Here is a 24,363-nt window from a genome sequence, read left to right on the forward strand (position 1 = left end):
AATACAGCTGGACTGCTTGGTAATAGTGACCATAATATAATTAAATTTAATATCCCTGTGGTGGGAAAAACACCACAGGGACCCAACACTGTAGCAATTAATTTCAGAAATGGGAACTACACAAAAATGAGGAAGTTAGCGAAAGAGAAATTAAAAGGTACAGCGCCAAAAGTGAAATCCTTGCAAGCTGCATGGAAACTTTTTAAAGACACCATAAAAGAGGCTCAACTTAAATGTATATCTCAAATTAAAAAAAAATAGTCAGAGAACCAAAAAAATGCCACCACAGCTAAACAACAAAGTAAAAGAAGCAGTAAGAGGCAAAAAGGCATCCTTTAAAAAGTAGAAGTTAAATCTTAGTGAGGAAAATTTAAAGGAGCATAAACTCTGGCAAATGAAGTGAAAAAAATATAATTACGAAGGCCAAAGAAGAATGCGAAGAACAGTTAGCCAAAGACTCAAAAAGTAATATCATTTTTTTAAGTACATCAGAAGCAGGAAGCCTGCTAAACCACCAGTGGGACCACTGGACAATCTACATGCCAAAGGAGCACTCAAGGACATTAAGGCCATTGTGGAGAAACTAAACGAATTATTTGCATCACTTTTCATGGCTGAGGATGTGAAGGAGATTCCCAAACCCGAGCCGTTCTTTTTAGGTGACAAATCTGAGGCACTGTCCCAGATTGAGGTTTCATTAGAAGATGGTTTGGAACAAACTGATAAACTAAACAGTAATAATCACCAGGACCAGATGGTATTCACCCAAGAGTTCTGAAGGAACTCAAATGTGAAATTGCAGAACTACTAACTCTAGTCTGTAACCTATCATTTAAATCATCTTCTGTACCAAATGACTGGAGGATGGCTAATGTGCCGCCAATTTTTAAAAAGGGCTCCAGAGGTGAGGTGACCCCATCAATTACAATCCAGTAAGCCTCACTTCAGTACAGGGCAAACTATAGTAAAGAACAGTTGAAATTATAGTAAAGAACAAAATGGTCAGACAAATAGATGAACATAATTTGTTGGGGAAGAGTCAACATGTTTTTTGTAAAGGGAAATCATACTTTACCAATCTGCTGGAATGCTTTGAGGGGGTCAACAAGCCTGTGGACAAGGGGGATTTTCAGAAAGCCTTAGACAAAGTCCCTCACCAGAGGCTCTTAAGCAAAGTAATCTGTCATGGGATAAGAGGGAAGGTCCTCTCATGGACTGGTAATTGGCTAAAAGATAGGAAACAAAGGGTAGGTATAAATGGTCAGTTTTCAGAATGGAGAGAGGTGAATAGTGGTATTCCCCAGGGGTCTGTACTGGGCCCAGTCCTATTCAACATATTCATAAATGATCTGGAAAAAGGAGTAAACGGTGAGGTGGCAAAATTTGAAGATAATATGAAGCTACTCAATATAGTTAAGTCCCAGGCAGACTGCAAAGAGCTACAAAAGGATCTCTTAAAACTGGGTGATTGGGCTACAAAATGGTAGATTTCAGAGTAGCAGCCGTGTTAGTCTGTATCTGCAAAAAGAACAGGAGTACTTGTGGCACCTTAGAGACTAACAAATTTATTTGAGCATAAGCTTTCATGGGCTACAGCCCACTTCTTCAGGTGCATAGAATGGAACACACAGAAAGAAGATATTTATACATACAGAGAACACAAAAAGGTGAAAGTAGCCATGCCAGCTGTAAGAGGCCAATCAACTGAGATGAGCTATCATCAGCAGGAGAAAAAAAATCTTTGAAGTGATAATCGAGATGAGCCATAGAAGGTGTGAGAAGAACTTAACATGCGGAAACAGATTCAGTTAGTGCAGGGGTACCCAACACGGTGCCCGCAGGTGCCATGGCACCCGTGGGGGCATCTAAATGCACCCGCATCTTGGCCGGCGGTAGAGCATCCACCGAAATGCTGCCGAATTTCTGCGGCATTTCGGCAGCGACGCCTCTTGATGACGTCGCTTGTCAGCGGCAAGCGGCGGCAAGCGACATCATCAAGAGGCGTCGCTGCTGAAATGCTGCAGGAATTCGGCGGCATTTCGGTGGATGCTCCACTGCCACCATGGTCCTTCGTCTCGCGCCTGCCAGACAAAAAGGTTGGGGACCACTGAGTTAGTGTAATGACCCAACCATTCCCAGTCTCTATTTAAACCTAAGTTAATTGTATCTAATTTGCATATTAATTCAAGTTCAGCGGTCTGTCTTTGGAGTCTGTTTTTGAAGTTTTTTTGTTGAAAAATTGCTACCTTCAAGTGTGTCACTGAGTGGTTAGAGATGGTGAAGTGTTCTCCCACTGGTTTTTGAATGTTATGATTCCTGATGTCAGATTTGTGTCCATTTATTCTTTTGCATAGAGCAGGGGTAGGCAACCTGTGGCACACATGCCAAAGGCGGCACACAAGCTGATTTTCAGTGGCACTCACACTGCCCGACTCCTGGCCACTGGTCCGGGGGGCTCTGCATTTTAATTTAATTTTAAATGAAGGTTCTTAAACATTTTAAAAACCTTATTTACTTTACATACAACAATAGTTTAGTTATATATTATAGACATAGAAAGAGACCTTCTAAACATGTTAAAATGTATTATTGGTACTCGAAACCTTAAATCAGAGTGAATAAATGAAGACTCGGCACAGCACTTCTGAAAGGTTGCCGACCTCTGGCATAGAGATTGTCAGGTTTGGCCAATGTATATGGCAGAAGGGCATTGCTGGCACATGATGGCATATATCACATTGGTAGATGTGCAGGTGAACGAGCCTCTGATGGCGTGGCTGATGTGATTAGGTTCTATGATGGTGTCACTTGAATAGATATGTGGACAGAGTTGGCATCGGACTTTGTTGCAAGGATAGGTTCCTGGATTAGTGTTTCTGTTGTATGGTGTGCAGTTGCTGGTGAGTATTTGCTTCAGGTTGGGAGACTGTCTGTAAGTGAGGAGTGGCCTGTCTCCCAAGAGCTGTGAGAGTGAGGGATCATCTTTCAGGATAGGTTGTAGATCTCTGATGCGCTGGAGAGGTTTTAGTTGGGGGCTGAAGGTGGTGGCTAGTGATGTTCTGTTATTTTCTTTGTTGGGCCTGTCCTGTAGTAAGTGACTGCTGGGTACTCTTTTGTCTCTGTCAATCTGTTTTTTCACTTCAGCAGGTGGGTATTGTAGTTTTAAGAATGCTTGATAGAGATTTTGTGGTTGTTTATCTCTGTCTTTCTCTGGGAGTTTCTTGAGCAGATGGTGTAGTTTCTTTTGGTAATCATCAGTGGGATCAGAGGATAATGGCCTGTAGAATGTGGAGTTAGAGAGCTGCCTAGCAGCCTTTTGTTCATATTACAACTTATTCATGTTGATAAATGCAAAGTAATGCACATTGGAAAACATAATCCGAACTATGTGTATAAAATGATGGGGTCTAAATTAATTGTTACCACTCAAGAAAGAGATCTTGGATTAATTGTGGATAATTCTCTGAAAACATCCACTCAAAGAGCAGTGGCAGTCAAAAAAGTTAACAGAATCTTGGGAATCATTAAGAAAGGGATAGGTAATAACAGAGAAAATATCATATTTCCTCTATATAAATCCATGGTATGCCTACATCTTGAATACTGCATGCAGATGTAGTCACTCCATCTCAAAAAAGATATATTGGAATTGGAAAAGGTTCAGAAAAGGGCAACAAAAATTATTAGGGGTATGGAACGGCTTCTGTATGAGGAGAGATTAATAAGACTGGGACTTTTCATCCTGGAAAAGATACGACTAAGGAGGGATATGAAAGAGGTCTATAAAATCATGACTGCTGTGGAGAAAGTAAATAAGGAAGTGTTATTTACTCCTTGTCATAACACAAGAACTAGGGACCACCAAAAGAAATTAATAGGCAGCATGTTTAAAAGAAACAAAAAGAAGTATTTCTTCACACAATGCACAGTCAACCTGTGGAACTCCTTGCCAGAGGATGTTGTGAAGGCCAAGACTATAACAGGGTTCAAAAAAGAACTAGATAAATTCATGGAGGATAGGTCCATCAATGACTATTAGCCAGAATGGATAGGGACAGTGTTCCTAGCCTGAGTTTGCCAGAAGATGGGAATGAGCGACAGGAACCGGATCACTTGATGATTACCTGTTCATTCCCTCTGGGGCACCTCGTATTGGCCACTGTTGGAAGATAGGATACTGGGCTAGATGGACCTTTGGGCTGACCCAGTGTGGCCACTCTTATGTTCTTATGTATCATAGAATCATAGAATCATAGAACTTAAGATCAGAAGGGACCATTATGATCATCTAGTCTGAACTCCCGCAAGATGCAGGCCACAAAAGCTGACCCACCCACTCCTGAAATAATTCTCTCCCTTGACTCAGCTGTTGAAGTCCCCAAATCCTGATTTAAAGACTTCAAGTAGCAGATAATCCTCCAGCAAGCGACCCCTGCCCCATGCTGCGGAGGAAGGCGAAAAACCTCCAGGGCCACTGCCAATCTACCCTGGAGGAAAATTCCTTCCCGACCCCAAATATGGCGATCAGCTGAACCCCGAGCATGCGGGCAAGACTCTTCAGCCAGACACTCAGGAAAAAGACTTTCAATATCCCAACATTGACCCTCGGTACTAATTACCAGTGGTCGCACATTATTAACCTATTGACTAAATCACGTTATCCTATCAAACCATTCCCTCCATAAACTTATCAAGCTTAATCTTAAAGCCAGAGAGGTCCTTCGCCCCCACTGTTTCCCTCGGTAGGCTGTTCCAGAATTTCACTCCCCTGATGGTTAGAAACCTTCGTCTAATTTCAAGCCTAAACTTCCCGACTGCCAATTTATATCCATTTGTTCTCGTGTCCACATTAGTACTGAGCTGAAATAATTCCTCTCCCTCCCTGGTATTTATCCCTCTGATATATTTAAAGAGAGCAATCATATCTCCTCTCAACCTTCTTTTGGTTAAGGAAAACAAACCGAGCTCCTCAAGTCTCCTTTCATACGACAGGCTTTCCATTCCTCGGATCATTCTAGTGGCCCTTCTTTGTACCAGTTCCAGTTTGAATTCATCCTTCTTAAACATGGGAGACCAAAACTGCACACAGTACTCCAAATGAGGTCTCACCAACGCCTTGTATAACAGGACTAGCAACTCCTTATCTCTACTAGAAATACCTCGCCTAATGCATCCCAAGACCGCATTAGCTTTTTTAACGGCCACATCATATTGCTGACTCATAGTTATCCTGCGATCAACCAGGACTCCGAGGTCCTTCTCCTCTTCCGTTACTTCCAACTGGTGCGTCCCCAGCTTATAACTAAAATTCCTGTTAGTCATCCCTAAATGTATAACCTTACACTTCTCACTATTGAATTTCATCCTATTACTAATACTCCAGTTTACAAGGTCATCCAAATCTCCCTGGAGGATATCCCAATCCTTCTCCGAATTGGCAATACCTCCCAACTTCGTGTCATCCGCAAACTTTATCAGCCCACTCCTACTTTTGGTTCCGAGGTCAGTGATAAATAGATTGAATAAGATCGGACCCAAAACCGAACCTTGAGGAACTCCACTGGTAACCTCCCTCCAACCTGACAGATCACCTTTCAATATGACCCGCTGCAGTCTCCCCTTTAACCAGTTCCTTATCCACCTCTGGATTTTCATTTCGATCCCCATCTTTTCCAATTTAACCAGTAATTCTTCATGCGGTACCGTATCAAACGCCTTACTGAAATCAAGATATATTAGATCCACCGCATTTCCCTTGTCTAAAAAAACTGTTACTTTCTCAAAGAAGGAGATCAGGTTAGTTTGGCACGATCTATCTTTCGTAAAACCATGTTGTAATTTGTCCCAATTGCCATTGACCTCAAGGTCCGTAACTACTCTCTCCTTTAATATTTTTTCCATGACTTTACATACTACAGATGTTAAACTAACAGGCCTGTAGTTACCCGAGTCACGTTTTTTCCCCTTCTTGAAAATAGGAACTATATTAGCTAATCTCCAGTCAAATGGTACAACCCCCGAGTTTAGAGATTCGTTAAAAATTATCGCTAACGGGCTTGCAATTTCACTCGCCAATTCCTTTAATATTCTAGGATGAAGATTATCCGGGCCGCCGGATTTACTACCGTTAAGCTGTTCAAGTTTGGCTTCTACCTCGGATACTGTAATTTCCAACCCCGCACCTTCATTCCCATCAGTCGCTCTACCACTATTCCTAAACCCTTCATTAGCCTCATTAAAGACCGAGGCAAAATATTCGTTTAGATATTGTGCCATGCCTAGCTTATCCTTAATCTCCACTCCATTTACAGTTTTAAGCGGTCCCACTTCTTCTTTCTTGGTTTTCTTCCTATTTATATGGCTAAAAAACCTTTTACTATTGGTTTTAATTCCCTTCGCAAGGTCCATCTCTACCCGGCTTTTGGCCTTTCTCACTGCATTCCTACACCCTCTGACCTCAATAAGGTAGGTTTCTTTGCTGATCTCTCCCATCTTCCACTCCTTGTACGCTTTCTGTTTTTTCTTAATCACCCCTCTGAGACGCTTGCTCATCCAGCTCGGTCTAAAACTGCTACCTAAGGACTGTTTTCCCTTTCTCGGGATACAGGCCTCTGACAGCTCCTGCAACTTCAACCTGAAATAATCCCAGGCGTCTTCCGCCTTTAGATCCCTAAATATGTTAGTCCAATCCACTTCCCTAACTAGTCGCCTTAATTTAGTAAAGTTAGCCCTTTTGAAATCATAAACCTTAGTCTCAGATGCAATTTTGTTTATCCTTCCATTTATTTTGAACCGAATTAGCTCATGATCACTCGAGCCAAGGTTGTCCCCTACAACCATTTCCTCAACAAGGTCCTCACTACTCACCAAAACCAAATCTAAAATGGCATCCCCCCTCGTCGGTTCAGCTACTACTTGATGAAGGAATTCATCAGCTATCACGTCTAGGAAAAGCTGAGCCCTATTATTATTACTAGCATTTGTTCCCCAATCTATATCCGGGAAGTTAAAGTCTCCCATGATCATACAGTTCCTATTAGTATTTACCTCCTTACAAACATTAAAGAGTTCTCTATCCATATCCAGGCTAGATCCCAGCGGTCTATAGCACACCCCAATCACTATCCCAGGGGAGGCTTTAGTAGTTTTCTTCCCTAATGTGACCATTGCCCAAACAGACTCCGTATTATCCATTCCATTACTAGTTATTTCATTACAGTTTACCTCATTATTGACATACAATGCTACTCCCCCACCTTTACCTTTGTTTCGGTCTTTCCTAAACAGCACATACCCTTCCATACCTGTACTCCAGTCATGATTACCGTTTCACCATGTTTCGGTTATTCCTACAATATCCGGTTTCAATTCTCGGACCAGGAGCTCCAATTCCTCCATTTTGTTACCTAGGCTTCTCGCATTGGTGAACAAACATCCTAATTTTTGCTGTTTGGCTTCTCTCACCTTTGCTACCCAGTACCACCAGTATGACCTATTGGTCTAGTATCCATCCCCCCCCTCTTCCTTATGTCCAAACCCCTCCCTCTGGCTATATCCGTTCTTATCCTGTTGTCCTCCCTCTCAATGTTTAAATTTGGCGTGGAGAGTTTCTGGACATCTCCCAACCGTCTCCCCCCAATTCCTAGTTTAAAGCTCTTTTGATCAGATGAGCCAGCCTCCCTCCTAGAAGTCTATTTCCCTCCCTACTCAGGTGGAGCCCATCCCGTGAGAACAGTTCTCTGTCCCCGAAAGCCTCCCAGTGCCCATACATCCCAAAGCCCTCCTTATAGCACCACTCCCTGAGCCAACTATTTATCATCACAATCCTGTCACCCCTTTGTGGCCCTTCCCTAGGGACAGGTAGAATCCCACTGAAGATCACCTGAGCCTCAATTTCCTTGAGCGTCTTACCCAGCCTGGCACAGTCGCTCTTGATTCTCTCCAGTGAGAATCTAGCCGTGTCATTCGTTCCTATATGAAGGATGATCAACGGGTTCTTACCTGCTCCTTTTAGGAACCTTTTCAACTGCAGGTCCACATCCCGTATTTTAGCGCCCGGTAGACAGCACACCCTTCTGTACTCCGGATCGGCCCTGGTCACAGGCCTGTCCAACCTTCTCAGTATGGAATCCCCAATCACGTACTGTGTCCCCGCACTGCCTTTGCCTGGTGACAGTGCTGTCTGCTAACCTATCCCCCGTTCCCCCTGGTTGCAAGCTCCTTCCATTCCTATCATCCCTTGTAGTCCCCCTTAAGCCATCCTGCATCCTCCCGGGGCCCAAAGTTGGTGCTGTCTCCATGGACTCCTCCCCTCTTTCTATCGGACTAGCCGCTCTTCTCTTTTTCCTTGCCCTCCCACCGTCAGCTACCACCTGCTGTGCCCCTTCCTCATTCTCCAAACCTTCAGACCTGTTCCTTAGCTCTATTTCTCCTTCACTGGCCCTCCTTTTCCCCTGCCTGCTTCTCACGGTCACATGCTTCCACTGCCCATGTTCCCCATCCAGCATTCCCCCCTCACAGGCCTTAGCCCCTGCTTCCCCCGTACCCCTGAGCATTCCCCTTCAGCCACAGCTTGCCTTTGCTCCATCAGCTGCTCAAGCCCCCTTCTATGCTCTACCAGGGTTTCTACCTGCATCTCTAGACCTAGGATCTTTTCTTCCATCAGCTCTATTAGGCGGCACTTCATGCATACATACCTCTGTTCCGGTGCCCCAACTAGGACCATGTACATACCGCAGCTGCCACATGCAATCATCCTCATTGTATCCTCTGCTGCTTGGCTCATGGCTGCTGTTGTCTCTGCCTCTATCAGCATTCTCACCTGAGGAACACAGCACCACGCACCCTGCCCCTTCCGCCTCCCCCTGTAAACTCCCACTCAAACTCCCCTGTTAGCAGCCCTGTTCGCCGGCTCCCGTGCCGCTGCTCGCAGCTGTGCCGCTGCCTGGCTGGGCGGCCGCTTTTATAGGCCCCTCCTCAGCCTAGCTCCGCCCCCTACTCAGGGCTCGGCTGCCCGCTTAGCAGTCTGCCCCTACGGGCTTCTACAGATAGATACAGAGTAGTGTAACAGAGAATGGTATTTCTGCTCTACAATGTAGAACCCCATTTAATTTCTAGAAAATCCTCTTAGTTTTGTTGCTAGTCAGTTTGATATAGAACATAAAGGTCAGCTGTGTTTGATATTTTTATCAATGATCTAGATGATAAATCTTTGTGGGAAAGTTGGCAGATGAGACAAAGATTTTGGGGTAAAATAAGGAGGAGGACACGTTACTGTTACAGAGTGAGCTGAATCACCTAAGAAAATGGTCAGACTCCAAGACCATGTGTTTTAATACAGCCAAATAGAAAGCAATATCTGGGAAGAAAGAATTCAGGCTACACCCACATGATGGGAAATTCTGTCTTGGAAAGCAGTGACTTGGAGAAGGATAATCATAGATAATTACCTCAAAATGAGCTCTCAGTGCACTGCCTGGGCAAAACGGCTAATGTGATCCCTGGATGTATAAAAAGGAGCATATCAAATAGAACCAGGGAACTGAGCTTGCCTCTGTACACAGCACTGGTAAGACCACTACCAAAATACTGTTGTGACAGGATCCCCGGCGAGTGGCGCAGGCAGAGTCGACAGGTGAGCAGCAGCAGTCAACTCACCACAGTGAAGACACGACGGTAAGTCAATCTAAGTACGTTGACTTCAGCTACGTTATTCACGTAGCTGAAGTTGCGTAACTTAGATCGATCCCTACCCCAGTGTAGACTGGTTGCTTGCAGCATAGGTGGGAGCAGGAGATCCTGGAGCCTCATGCACTGTTTTATACCCTCAGTCCCATGCGCTTGGAGAGCATAAGTGCAGGCATGTCCGGTGGACATTGCTGAGTCCCCAGGCAAGGTTGAGCAATTCCCCTGCTGTGGCCTCATGCGGGCAAGTAATTGAATTGTAGCTCCCTTGCTGGACAATGGCTGTTGATGGTTGTTTGACATCCCACCCAGGTGCTGGTTACTTTCCTTGCAGTTGTTTCTGGGGAGCTATCATCTGGCTGATTCCTCAGTTTACAGCATGTCTTAATGACAACCATAAAACACAATCTCATAATGTCATATGCACTAAAGATATACATATTTAGATAGAACAGTGACTTTCATCTGATCATAACCTTTTCCCTGATACCTCACATGGCATGCTTTATATGCAATATCACAATTATATACAAATATATACTCAATCTGCTGGCAATGCCCCTCCTTATACAGCCCAATATGCCATTGGCCTTCTTGGCAATGAGGGCACACTGCTGACTCATATCCAGCTTCTCATCCGCTGTAATCCCCAGGCCCTTTTCTGCACAAGTGCTGCTTAGCCTGTTGGTCCCCAGCCTGCAGCGGTGCCTGGGATTCTTCCTTCCTAAGTGCAGGACTCTCCACTTGTCATTGTTGAACCTCATCAGATTTCTTTTGGCCCAATCCTTCAATTTGTCTAGGTCACTCTGGACCCTATCCCTGCCCTCCAGCGTATCTACCTCTCCCCCCATCTTAGTGTCATCTGCAAACTTGCTGAGGGTACAATCCATCCCATCATCCAGATCATTAATGAAGATGTTGAACAGAACCGGCCCTAGGACTGACCCCTGGGGCACTCCGCTTGATACCGGCTGCCAACTAGACATCGAGCTATTGATCACTACCCATTGAGCCCGACAATCTAGCCAGCTTTCTATCCACTTAAGAGTCCATTCATCCAGCCCATATTTCTTTGCTGGGAACAATACCGTGGGAAACCATATCAAAAGCTTTGCTAAAGTCAAGGAATAACACATCCACTGCTTTCCCCTCATCCACAGAGCCAGTTATCTCCTCATAGAAGGCAATCAGGTTGGCCAGGCATGACTTGCCTTTGGTGAATCCATGTTGACTGATCCTGATCACCTTCCTCTCTTCCAAGTGCTTCAAAATGGATTCCTTGAAGACCTGCTCCATGATTTTGTGCTTCTGTCTAACTCAGTTATTTGACATAATGTAGGGGTGTCTGGGTGCAACATAGTGTCCTGGGATAGACAGGAAGTCAGATTGATGGTCCCTTCTGGCTTTAAACTGCATTAAATTATACGGCTTTCCCATAAGGGTTATTGTTGAAAGAAAGGTTAGCAATGTTACAGTTACAGCACTTTACAGTATGGCCCTCAGCCACCTCTGATATATTGGAGAGTGGGAAAACCCCACTTTTTAATCTTTAAGACTAGTTTTACTTAGCAGTAACACCCAGCTGACTAACAAAGCCCTGGGAACTTTGCATGTGCACATTAGCCAGTCAGGGTCCTGTTTGCAGTATTTCTGCGTACCCTCGCCTTGTGCCACACAGATGCACTTGCAGGCTTAGGGCTGCAGTAGAGTCAGCATTTGCTAGGTTTGGAGAAGATATAGGCTATCCCATACTCTCTCTGGGGATGGCTACTGGGACAATCCGCCTAAGGGAAACTGCAGTTGTCACCATGAGTCACATGTAGCACAAGTCTCCTTGAAATCTGCCCTTGATCTGCACCCACTGGAGTCAATGAAAACTTTGTCATTGTCTTAAATGACAGTGGATTTGGGCCCAACCTCTCCCTCTGTTTCTGATCCTGCTGCATCCCACTGCTGCTGTTTCAGCTGTCCTGTTGCCCTTTAACCCAGCTGGGAATACAGAGTCTCTAGCTAAGTCAAATAGGACAAATAAGCTTCTGTTTGCCAGAAGCTGGGAGTGGACGACAGGGGATGGATCACTTGATAATTACACCTCTACCCCGATATAACGCAACCCGATATAACGCGATAAAGCAGTGCTCCAGGGTGGCGGGGATGCACGCTCCAGCAGATCAAAGCAAGTTCGTTATAACGCGGTAAGATTTTTTGGCTCCCGAGGACAGTGTTATATTGGAGTACAGGTGTACCTGTTCTGTTCATTCCCTGTGGGGCACCTGGCATTGGCTGCTGTCGGCAGACAGGATACTGGGCTAGATGGACCTTCGGTCTGACCCAGTATGGCTGTTCTTATAGACTCACTCCTCCCCCTCTTGCTCCCTCAGTGAGTTATAATTGTAATAGTTTTTGAAGGACATAAATCCACACCGTGTAGAGGCCAAGCATAGGCGTTTATTACACACAGCGCTGGCGGAATGTCACCTGGCTTATTAGGCTCAGAGACACTGTCAATCAATTGATTACAATAGAATATATAGATTTTCCATGGGCAGGGGAAAGTAATGGGCTAGGCAGTTCCGCATCCTGGGATAGGTTTTGCAGCAAGACAAGATAGCACATTAGCCAATGGTTAAAAGGTTACATAATGTCTCTTCCCATGGTCTCAAGTTAGCAAGTTAACATTTAATTAATACTTTGATAAAATGTTATTAATATAAAATATATATGTTGAATTCTGATTTGGGGTCCATAGGAATGGAGCAACTCCTTTGATTGTCCAACAGGTACATTCCTAGGGGTTAAAGCAAAAAAACAGTGAAAGTATATGGCAATAAAGATTGTTTTCTGTGTGTCTAAAGGCAAGGCATTGGTCCCTGGGAATGGAGGTGGAAGGATGCCATATCTTATACTGACATGTGCCAACTTTTCATAAACTCAAGGTTGGATCTGTGGGAAGAACGTTCCCTACAGAAGAGATTGACACAATAGGAACAGGGATCCTTTGTTCAATTTGCAACTCTGAATAAGACACAATTATTTAGTTCTTAGCTCCAACACCTGGCAATTTGCTGACCAGGCCTATTTTAGCAAAAACAAGATTATCTGTTTACCCAGCTTTCTCTTAGCTAATCACTATTTGCTAGGCCTCTGGTCTCCTGACCAAACTCTGGACTTTGGGTCTGAGAAAGAGCTGGCACAATCCATATATGAATGGAGTGGTTGTTATATAAAATGCACATGGATTTTAACCCTTCAGTTTTTGCATTTAATACTGTGAGGAAAAGCTACCTTTGATCTACCTACTTCATAAACAGTGTGTATCATTGCACGTATTTAGTGATGTGGTAAGCCATCTATGAGCTAATCAATTGGTTCAGACTGGTCAATGAAGAGTAACAAATATAAATGTCTGAACAAAGACATTCCTGTCCTATAATGTGCTTAGAGAGAGGAATTTACTTCTACATAAATATTTGTTCCCCATACTGTTGGGGCTGGTACCTTCTTTACAGCTCCTCCCAGAGGCACTGCTTTATCTCATGCAGGTGATTTTCACAGCAGTAAAAACTCTGTTCAGATCCAAGAGAACAACACGCCATTAAACAATACATAAAAATTACACACAGTGAAAAATAAGGTTTGGCTCATATTCCTTTTACTACAGAGGTGCTGCATGCATGTTGATAAATACTTCTTTAATCCCCAGTAGTAGGTTCAAAATACATGACTGCAGTGTTGAGCTGCAACTCTGACACCTGAATGGAAAGCAAATAAGGCAGGCTCAGCATCTACCTTTAAACTGTTTAGACCTTCTGTATCACATGTTCCTGACTGTATGATTTAATGATGTCTCCAAACTACAGAATGCAGGGGTTTAATCTCTGAAAGCCTGAGGTATCAGGTCCTTCTGTAACATGGTCCTTTGTTTCCATCTCCTGTGCAGGAAGAGTGTCTGATGCTGATACAAAAACAGCTTCCACTGAACACTTGCCTTGTTCGGGGGAACCAATGTGTAAAATCTAGCTAGAGAAAAGAACCAACAGCACCTCCAGAGCCAATCAGATAGTTCATGACACTCATCATGCACGACTCAGGGCAGGGAATCCCCAGGTGCATGTGCAACTCCTCTCTCCCGCCTCCCAGCTCCACAGCTCATTCCTAGTGATCCTATCCACCTGAGACAGACAGATTAAGAATTTTGCAAAGGGTGCCGTGCATCTGTGAGGTATCCCAGCAGATTCCCCAGACACTGCAGCAGCTTCAGAAAGTTTGTATCATCACCTCCCAAGTGTTCAAACTGTAGGCCTGATTCTCATCACCACTCTGCTGTACTGCCCATGGCACTGGTTCCCCAGACTGGGGACAGTTGCTGGCAATGCTATTAGAGCAACAGACACGTGCTTGCCTTAGAGATCAATACAACAAATCAAATCATGAACCCACCCTCAGTCAAATCTGTCAGATAATACAACATTTTCAAGATAGTTTACTCCAAAGCAGACTGGGATCTCCAAAGGGATCTCCCAAAAACAGGGGACTAGGCAACAAAACGGCAGATGGAATTCAATCTCCATAAGTGCAAAGTCATGCACATTGGAAAAATTATAATCAACTACACACACACATGAGTTCTAAGTTAGCTGTTATCACCCAAAAAAAGAAAACCTGGAGTCACCGTGGATAATTCTCTGAAAATTTCTACATAATGCACGTTATTGGTGAAAAAGACTAACAGTATGTTAGTAACTATCAGGAAGGTGATAGAAAGCAAGACTGAAAATATCATAATGCCACTGTATAAATCCATGGTACACCCACACCTTGAGAACTGTGTCTCATTCTGGTCACCCCATCTCAGAAAGGATATAGTGGAACTGGAAAAGTTTCAGAGAAGGGCAACAAAGATGATCAAGGGTATGGAAGCACTTCCATGAAAGGAGAGACTAAAACAAGGAGGGCTGTTCATCTTAGAAATGAGATGATTAAGTGGAGACATGGTAGAGGTCTGTAAAGACATGAATGGTTTGGAAAAAAAGGTGAATAGAGAAGTATTATTTACACTTTCACACAACACAAAAACCAGGGGTCACCTGATGACATTAAGAGGCAGCAGGTTTAATACAAACAAGAGGAAGTGCTTTTCACACAATGCACAACTAAGCTGTGGAACTCATTGTAATGGGATGTTGTGATGGCCAAAAGTATAATCAGGTTCAAAAAATAACTGGATAAGTTCATAGATTCCAAGTCCAGAAGGGACCATAGTGATCATCTCGTCTGATCTGTATAGCAGAGGACATAGAATGGAGGATGAGTCCATCAATGGCTATTAGTCAATATGGGCAGGGATGCAACCCTGTGCTTGGGGCAACTGTAAACCTTGAGCACTGAGGCTCACTCCATAATTGCCCTGTTTTGTACAGTTTCCCTGTAGCTCTGGTCTGGGCCACTGTCAGAGACAGGACATGGGTAAGATGAACCATGGTATGATCCAGGACAGCAATTCTTCTATTCTATTTTTTTCCTCCTGTTGGCTGAGCAATGACCAGACTCCCCATGGAGAGCAGTTCCTTTGATTTGTATTCTGTTACAACATAAGTCAAGCCAGCATTTTACTAAGCACAGTTGTGTCTTCCAATTACCAAGACACTTAAGGAAAGGTGGAGAATACAGTACAGAACTTCCCTACAAGAGTTCTAGAGAAACTTCTGGATTTGGCTTTAACCTACTTGTGTTGTTATCATCCTTGACATTTTGGCATTCAGCATGTAGTTCCATGCAAGTCTGTATTAAATGTCTCTGGGCTCATTATTCAGCAGGGCTGAAAGACCGTTTCCTTTCTTGTTTGCTGCTTGAGCACTTTCCCAGTTCTGTCCCATCAGCAGATTTAACAGGTTTATAGATTGTTTCACAGTGTGGGTCATTTATATGGATTAGAAAGAGGAAGGGTTCCACCAGTGACCCTGAGGGCCCACAATCAACATTGCCTCACAGTCTGAAATATATTCATTTCTGAGAGAGTCTCTTTCCTGCAGTCTATTTAAAGTATCCTAACATCTAACCTGAACTTCTACTGCAGTGACTGAAAATAAAAACGCTCCTGTGAACACCATGCAAATGCTTCTCTATAGCCTCCCACTGTCACCTGGAGATGAATGTGTGCCTGCTCTAACGATGATGGGTTCAATGATCAATGGGAACTGGGGCCAGACAATGCAATTACAAATACAATAATCTATTGTGCAATAATCCACACCTCAGAACACTTGTTCTCTCCCTGAATTCCTTTGGGCCAACCAGGAGTAAGGGCCTGATTCTCAGAAGTGCACTCTTACAGCACTCATAGCCTGGGATCAGGTCACCCTGCATTAGCCTGCTAAACCCAGGGTTGTGAGGACAATCCTTGAGGGGGGGCCCTTTAGGGATCTGGGGTAAAAATCTGTCTGGGGATTAGTCCTGGTTTGAGCAGGGAGTGGACTAGGCATGTGCCATGAATTTGTACAAGGGAGGGATAGCTCACTGGTTTGAGCACTAGCCTGCTAAACCTAGGGTTGTGAGTTCAATCCTTTAGGGGGGGCCCTTTAGGGATCTGGGGTAAAAATCTGTCTGGGGTTGGGCTAGCTGAGGTCCTTTCCAACCTTGATAGTCTATGATTCTTTTTGTTAAGATAAATACATTGAGCTCCTTGAGCCTGTCACTATAAGGCAGGGTTTCTAATCCTTTAATCATTCTCATGGCTCTTCTCTGACCCCTCTCCAATTTATCAACATCAGCATCAGAACTGAACACAGGATTCCAGCAGCAGTTGCAGCACTGCCAAATACAGAGGTATTCTCCTGTTTATACATCCAAGGATCACATTAGCCCTTTTGGACACAGCATCACACAGGGAGCTCATGCTCAGCTAATTATCCATCACGACCCCTACATCTTCCCAGGATTTGTCCCCCATCCTGTATGTATGGCCTGCAGTCTTTGTTCCTAGATGTATCACCTTACATTTGGCAATATTGCAATGCATATTTTTGCCTGCATCTAGCTTACCAAGTGATCCAGATCACTCTGTAATAGTGACCTGTCCTCTTCCTTATTTGCAACTCCCTCAACCTTTGTGTCATGTGCAGATGTCATCAGTGAAGACACATCTGAAACCTTGCCAGCTTTTCTGGGACCAGGCTAATGCTCTGACAGCATCCTCATTCAATCTTGAGGCACACTGGAAAGAATTCTGAGACAATGCTAGTGACCCAAGCAAACATCTGGTCACCACCTCAACAAAAGAACTTGCAGGTTTCAATCTACCTCAGAACCATTTTAGAACATTGCGTGGCTGAGGCAGTCATCTCTCACCCCTTGGAAGAAAAGAGGCAACGCACAACGTCTGGACTGGCTAACTGACAAATCTAAAAAAGTAGTTGTCACTAGCCATTTCTAGCTCCAGTGTAGGCATAGCAAGTCTGCCTTAGAAATTGGCTGGTGGGACAAGGACACCGTTTTCCCAATGCTTCTTTATTTCAGAAGTGACAATAAAAATATAGTTCTCTGATTTATAATTGGTCTCTTGCTATAAAATTATGTATGTAGAATGAGGAGGATTGTTTATATACTGGGGTAGGCAACCTATGGCACACGTGCCAAAGGCGGCACACGAGCTGATTTTCAGTGGCACTCACACTGCCTGGGTCCTGGCCACCAGTCCAGGGGTCTTGCATTTTAATTTAATTTAAAATTAATCTTCGTAAACTTTTTAAAAACCTTATTTACTTTACATACAACAATAGTTTAGTTCTATATTATAGACTTATAGAAAGAGACTCTCTAAAAATGTTAGAATGTATTACTGGCTCACAAAACCTTAAATTAGAGTGAATAAATGAAGACTCGGCACACTTCTGAAAGGTTGCTGACCCTTGTTATATGTGTTCATATAATAGCTGTTAAAGAAATATAACTGACTATATACTTGGCCCTATGCCATTCTAATTATGTTATAAAACAACATGACTGATACTATATGTTTAACTCTTCTGCTGACAGACTCTCAAAGTTAGTTATTTTCTTATTTTTTGAAACTGGTTTTTAAATGATTTTCCCCTTTTCCTTGGCTTGAAGCCTTGGGATTGTCATTTCTTTCTCTTTCTAGTTGTTCTAAGTCATGTGTGCATAATGGACCTTTTCATTTCTATTTTTATTTTGTTTCATTCCTCAGGATTTCTGGACCTCTTGATTTGGTAACTGGAGAGACTGTCCATATGAGAACAGAAGAAAGTGAAAAATCTTTCAAAAGTAATTCAAGAAGCATGGAGGACGAGGAGGACGACGAGAATCTACCAGCAGATATATATAGCTTCTGTAGTACAGCAAAACCTCAGCTCTGATAGTAATGCATAGCACCCCTGTGTCATTCACTAGACATTTCTGCTGCATTCAATGTGTGCTATCAAACCAGTGCACGGAAGGAGCGAGGTGCTCTGTATGGAACAAAACTTTAATTGGCATTTCTTGCCTTATGGGTGCTTCATTTTGCAGTCATTGGTGTATGTGCAATGTGCCCAGCCATTTAGTAGCATCATCATCAGCCAGGTGGAGAGGCAGAAGCCCACTGTTGAAATAAGTCAGTGGTAACTTGACAATGATATGTGACATAGTCTGAAGTTGACTGCAGCTGCACTGCGGGTCATCAGAAAAAAAACACTTTTAATTTAAAGAGACTGGCCACACAGTTGCTCTGTCTGGTTCAAAACTGGTTCAGAAATGACCACTGGTGCCCGGGCAGATCAAAACCTGGTGGACAGATGGTTGGGTGAGTGATGAGAGAGTGATCAATGACTGTCATCGTTGACCACTCATTGTGCCAAGCAGATTGCACTGTCATTCCCATAAAATGACCATAAAGGGCATCTAGAATACAGGTGAACTGGTGGGTGGGCAAAGAGGTCTGCATAAAACAGCAGGTCACTATTATCACGGATATTGACCAGCAGCATTTGCAGTCTCATTCTTTTAATGCAGTTTTTGAATGGAATTTCCCAGGTTCTCTTTTTTAAGAAGAAAAACAATGAACACGCTATTTTACATGATGTGAGATGGTTTGCAGTAGCATGCTGTGCCTTGCATGAGACATGATGCACTCAATAAGGCAAGAACTGTGCCCTACCTTCCACAATAAAAAATCCTAATTGCATTTCTTTATCATGCATGTGCAGTGCCAAGCGAACAAACCCACACAGAGGGCCCATTTAAAACCCTTATGATTTGGCCAAATCAGAGCACAGTTTGACATGACCACAGCCCCCATCTAAGGATTGGGCCAAATCACTAAAATGCTAGAGCTATTACAACAAGTAATAAAACAAACATTGTGACATAAAGAATGCATTCTTTCCCTTATCTTTGCACCCAAAAAATGGCAGAAGGGTTTGTTCTCAAATTTACAAACACTCTCCCTCAGGCAAAGCCCAAGGGGTGAAAATTTGAAAAAGTTATAAGAAAGTGAAAAAGACCCATGAGAATGGAAACTATTAAGCATCTTGATGATAGGTGTCTATATAACCAACATTTTCTGGATTCATTGGGTTAGGGTTAGGGCTGGCTGCTAATCTCCTCCAAAGGAGAAAGAAAGGCAGAGACTCTCAGAGCCAGGAGCTAGGATTCCATGGTTCTGCACAGATCAAAGTTCCATGGAGAATCCAGAGTGAGTGAATGAGTGTTTAAGCAACTAGTCTGAATCAGAGCAAGGATCTTGGAAGGGCTGAATTCTTAGCCTTTGACACGAGAATACCAGATGTGACGAGATATAGGGCCCCTAGAGCAAGTTGAATTGAAAAAGCAAGGACTCTAGCCCTGACAGAGCCCTGTCACCCAATGGCGGTGAATGTGAGAGGTTTAAGCTATCATCCATTTCCCAAGATGTAACCTGAGCTCTGAGCAGCATGGTTTTGGGGGAAGTTCTAAGACAGGGGTCACAACCTTTCAGAAGTGCTGTGCCGAGTCTTCATTTATTTACTCTAATTTAAGGTTTTGCGTGCCAGTAATACATTTTATCGTTTTAGAAGGTCTCTTTCTATAACTCTATAATATAGAACTAAACTATTGTTGTATGTAAAGTAAATAAGGTTTTTAAAATGTTTAAGAAGCTTCATTTAAAATTTAATTAAAATGCAGAGCTCCCCGGACTGGTGGACAGGACCTGGGTAGTCTGAATGCCACTGAAAAAATCAGCTCGCTTGCCGCCTTCGGCACCCATGCCATAGGTTGCCTACCCCTGTTCTAAGGCTTAACATCTATTTCACAAAACAGTACAAGAATTTGTGAAAATGAAAGATCTCTGGCTGTGCAGGGAAACCGAAGCGCTCCCATCTTTAAACTGGCATGCATTGTTACACAGAGCTGCAATTATAAATGAATATTGAATGCATATTTGCATATTTTTGTTACATTACTAGATGTCAGAGAGCTTTTTATACCCCTAAAGGACTCAAGTCACTTAAATCACACATAGTCTCAGCATATAAAATCAATTATCCATAAGCAGCAGATTATGTGCCGTCTCCTGCTGCACATGAGCCTGGTGTTAATCCAGGGGCTCCCACTCTTGTTTTCCTGAGGCCTAACAGTCCAGCTGCACTAGGCACAGTGGGCCACTATTTACACTTCTGGAGGAAAATGATCAATTTTAATGGTTACTTACGTAGAAACTATAACACTGTAAATAAACCATGTCCATGTTTCCTTTTCATTTTAATGAGCAAAATCCCTAGTAATATGCACTCAAATAAACGTTTCAAGATCTTTGAAACCAAATAGTTTTAGTAAAACTACACTTAAAAAAAACAAAACAAAAAAAAAACATTGAGAGCAAAATGGGGGGAGGGATAGCTCAGTGGTTTGAGCCTTGGCCTGCTAAGCCCAGGGTTGTGAGCCAAAACCTTGAGGGGACCACTTAGGGCTCTGAGGCAAAATCAGTACTTGGTCCTGCTAGTGAAGGCAGGGGGCTGGACTCAATGACCTTTCTGGGTCCCTTCCAGTTCTATGAGATAGGTAAACAGGGACAACACAATGTGTAAATGTACAGTACAATGTATAAAAGTAAACAACATTAACAAATTCAAAAAACTTGTTTTATTTGTTGATTTTAAAACAATAGTTGTCCAACATTGAACATTATATTGTGTTTTCAATTTTTTTAGTGTAAAATCTGAATATATGTGCTGTGTAAGTAAAGACTCAGTCCTACTCTTTACGAATTAGAAAATAATCAAATACTGTAGTGTAAATAAAAGTATAAAATAATGGTTATAGTATAAACACACTGAGGCAACTCATCTGGCCCAGTAAAGGAGAATCCACACTTCAAGTATATGCCATATTTTCCTACCACTTTCTTTAATTTTTTTGACTGGCTCCTTTTGAGTAGCTATAGATGTTTGAATGGGCCTAAGTTCCTCAGTGATCCAGCTACTCTGTGTGACTGGCAGATGGTAATAATGGTGAAGACAGGGCTGTCTGTCATCCATACAGGTCCCTGTGCATTGTGGTCAGAACTAGGATGCTGTACTGGCAGCAGGTGGTGAGGAGCAGACCCCAATGGCTGCAGAGCAGCATCCACCTGCCCCAAAGGGTAGGAGGTTCATGACCACCACACTCCAGAGGAGATGGTGTAGGGTGATGGTGGTTTGGGGGGACAGAGGCATCATCTGCAGACCTGACGTGGTGTCTGGAGAGCTGTGCTACCTGCCTGAAGCCTGCATCTGAGATGCTATGGCAAGGTTGTTGGGGCCTATCTCACCTTTGGACCAATACTCTATGCTGCTCATCCACAGGGGCATTAATGATACTGCCAGGGATGACCCTGAGCGGGGCTCTGGAGTGAGGGGTACAAGTAGTGTTATCCATCCTCTAGGATGAGGGAAAGGGTCCAGGCAGGGACACACATATCCTGCAGATGAATGCACAGCTCCACAGATGGTGCAACAGGAGGGCTTTGGCTCCCTTGACTATGGGATGCTGTTCATGGAAGGACTGCTGGGCAGAGGTGGGGTCCACCTGACCAAGAAGGGAAAAAACATCTTTGCACACCAACTCACCAACCTAGTGAGGAGGACTTTATACTAGGTTTAAAGGGGGGAGGTGAAAAAAGCCCACATGTAAGCATAAAAAGGTGATGTTAACAGAGGACTAGTTGTTAGGGCGGGGGACATGAAAAAATATAATAGGGTCACAGGAGCAACAAGAGGGAAATCAATGGGGCAATCTGCTCAACATCTTAGATGTGTATAGACAAATGAAGGGAGTGTGAGGAATAAACAGGAAGAACTGGAAGTATTAGTACATAATTATGATTTAATTGACATCATTGAAGCTTTTTGGGATAAATCTTGTGACTAAAATATTGGTATGGAGGGGGATTGCTTATTCAGAAAGGACAGGCAGGGATAAAAATGGAGGAGGTGTTGCTTAATACATCAAGAACATATACACTTGTTCTGAGGTACAGAAGGTGAGAGGCAGATAGGGTTAAAGGACACTGGGTAAAGATAAAAAGGGATAGGAGCAGGGGTGGCTCTAGACATTTCGCCGCCCCAAGCAGGGCGGCATGCCACAGGGGGCGCTCTGCCGGTCTCCAGGAGGGTGGCAGGTGGCTCTGGTGGACCTCCCGCAGGACCCGTCCACCAGAGCCGTGGGACCAGCGGACCCTCCGCAGGCACGCCTCCCGGAGACCGGCAGAGCACCCCCCGTGGCATGCCGCCCCAAGCACGCGCTTGGAGTGCTGGGGCCTGGAGCCGCCCCTGGATAGGAGTGATGATGTGGTAGAGGTCTGCTATAGACCACCAAATCAAGAGGAGGAGGTGGTGTTTCTAGAACAAAAATATCCAAAAACACAAGACCAGACAGTAATGAGGGACATTAAATACTCAAGACATCTGTTGGAAAAGTAATACAGCAAAACACAACATTTCATATAGATTCCTGGACTGTATTGGGGAAGCTTTTTATTCCAGAAAGTGAAGGAAGTAACCAGGGGGACAGCCATTTTATATTTGAATCTGACCAACAGGGAGGAACTGGTTGTGAATCTGAAGGTAGGAGACAATGAGTGAAGAGGATCCTCACGAAATGATAGAATCATGAAAGCTAAGGCAAGGGAAAAAATAAGGGCAGCGGAGTAAGAACAATAGACTTAAAAAAAGCTGATTTTAACAGACTCAGGGAACCGGTAGGTAAGCTCACATGGGAAGAAAATCTAAGGGGAAAAAAAGGAGAGCAAGTGTTTTTTCAATGAGACAATATTAAAGGCACAACTGCAAACTATCCCGACACAAAGGAGCGATAGGAATAATAGTAAGAGGCCAATATGGCTCCATCAGGAGCTCTTTAATGATCTGAAAATCAAAAAGGAGTCCTACAAGAAGTAGAAAAGTGGATAAATTGCTCAGGAAAAGTACAAAAGAATAGCATGACTATGTAGAGACAAAATCAGAAAAGCTAAGGGACAAAATAAGTTGTACCTAGCAAGGGACATAAAAAGCAATCAAAAGAGGTTCTTTAAATATATTAGGTGCAAGATAACAATGAAGGAAGGCGTGCTAATAAATGACGACATCAAGACGACTCGGGTGCTCAATGACTATTTTGCTTCAGTCTTCACTAAAAAGCTTGATGGTGACCAGATACTCAACACAATTAATATTAACAACCAGACAGAAGGAATGCAAGTCAAAATAGGAAAAACAACAGGTTACACAATATTTAGTTAAGTTAGAAATAGCTGGCAGGGCCTGATGAAATTTATCCAAGACCACTTAAGGAACATAATGTAAGAATGGCCATATGGGTTCAGACCAATGGATCATCTAGGATGGTATCCTGTCTTTGAAAGTGGTCAGTGCTAGATGCTTCAGAGGGAATTAACAGAACAGCATAATTTTGAGTGATCCATCCTATTTTGTTCAATCCCAGCTTCTGGCAATTTGAGATTTAAGGACACTTGGATCATGGGATTTCATCCCAGACCATTTTAGCTAGTAGCCATTGATAGACCTATCCTCCATGAACTTATCTAATTTTCTTTTGAACTCAACTCTACTTTTAGTCTTCTTACATCTCCTGCTCATGAGTCCCCCGGGTTTGAGCAAGGGGTTGGACTAGATGACCTCCTGAGGTCTCTTCCAACCCTAATCTATGATTGTGCGTTGTGTGAAGAAATACTTCCTTTTGTTTCTTTTAAACCTGCTGCCTATTAATTTCATTGGGAGACCCCTAATTCTGGTCTTTTGTGATGAGGGTAAATAACACTTCCTTATTCACTGTCTCCACACCAGTCATGATTTTATAGACCTCTATCATATTTTCCTTAGACATCTCTTTTCTAAGCTGAACAGTCCCAGTCTTTCTAGTCTCTCCTCGTAAGGAAGCTGTTCCAAATCCCTAATCATTTTTGTTACCCTTCTCTGTTCCTTTTCCAATTCTAACATCTCTTTTTTTCCTGGGGTGACCAGAACTGTATGCATTATTCAAGTGTAGCTGTACCATGGATTTATATAGTGGCATTATGTTATTTTCTATTTTATTATCTATCCCTTTCCTAATAGTTCATAACATTCTGTTAACTTTTTTAATTGCTGCTGTGCATTGCGTTGAAGTTTTTAGAGAACTATCCACTAAGGCTCCAAGGTCTCCTTC

This window comes from Mauremys mutica, chromosome 4 (genome assembly GCF_020497125.1).
Source record: "Mauremys mutica isolate MM-2020 ecotype Southern chromosome 4, ASM2049712v1, whole genome shotgun sequence".
NCBI classification, from domain to species: domain Eukaryota; kingdom Metazoa; phylum Chordata; order Testudines; family Geoemydidae; genus Mauremys; species Mauremys mutica.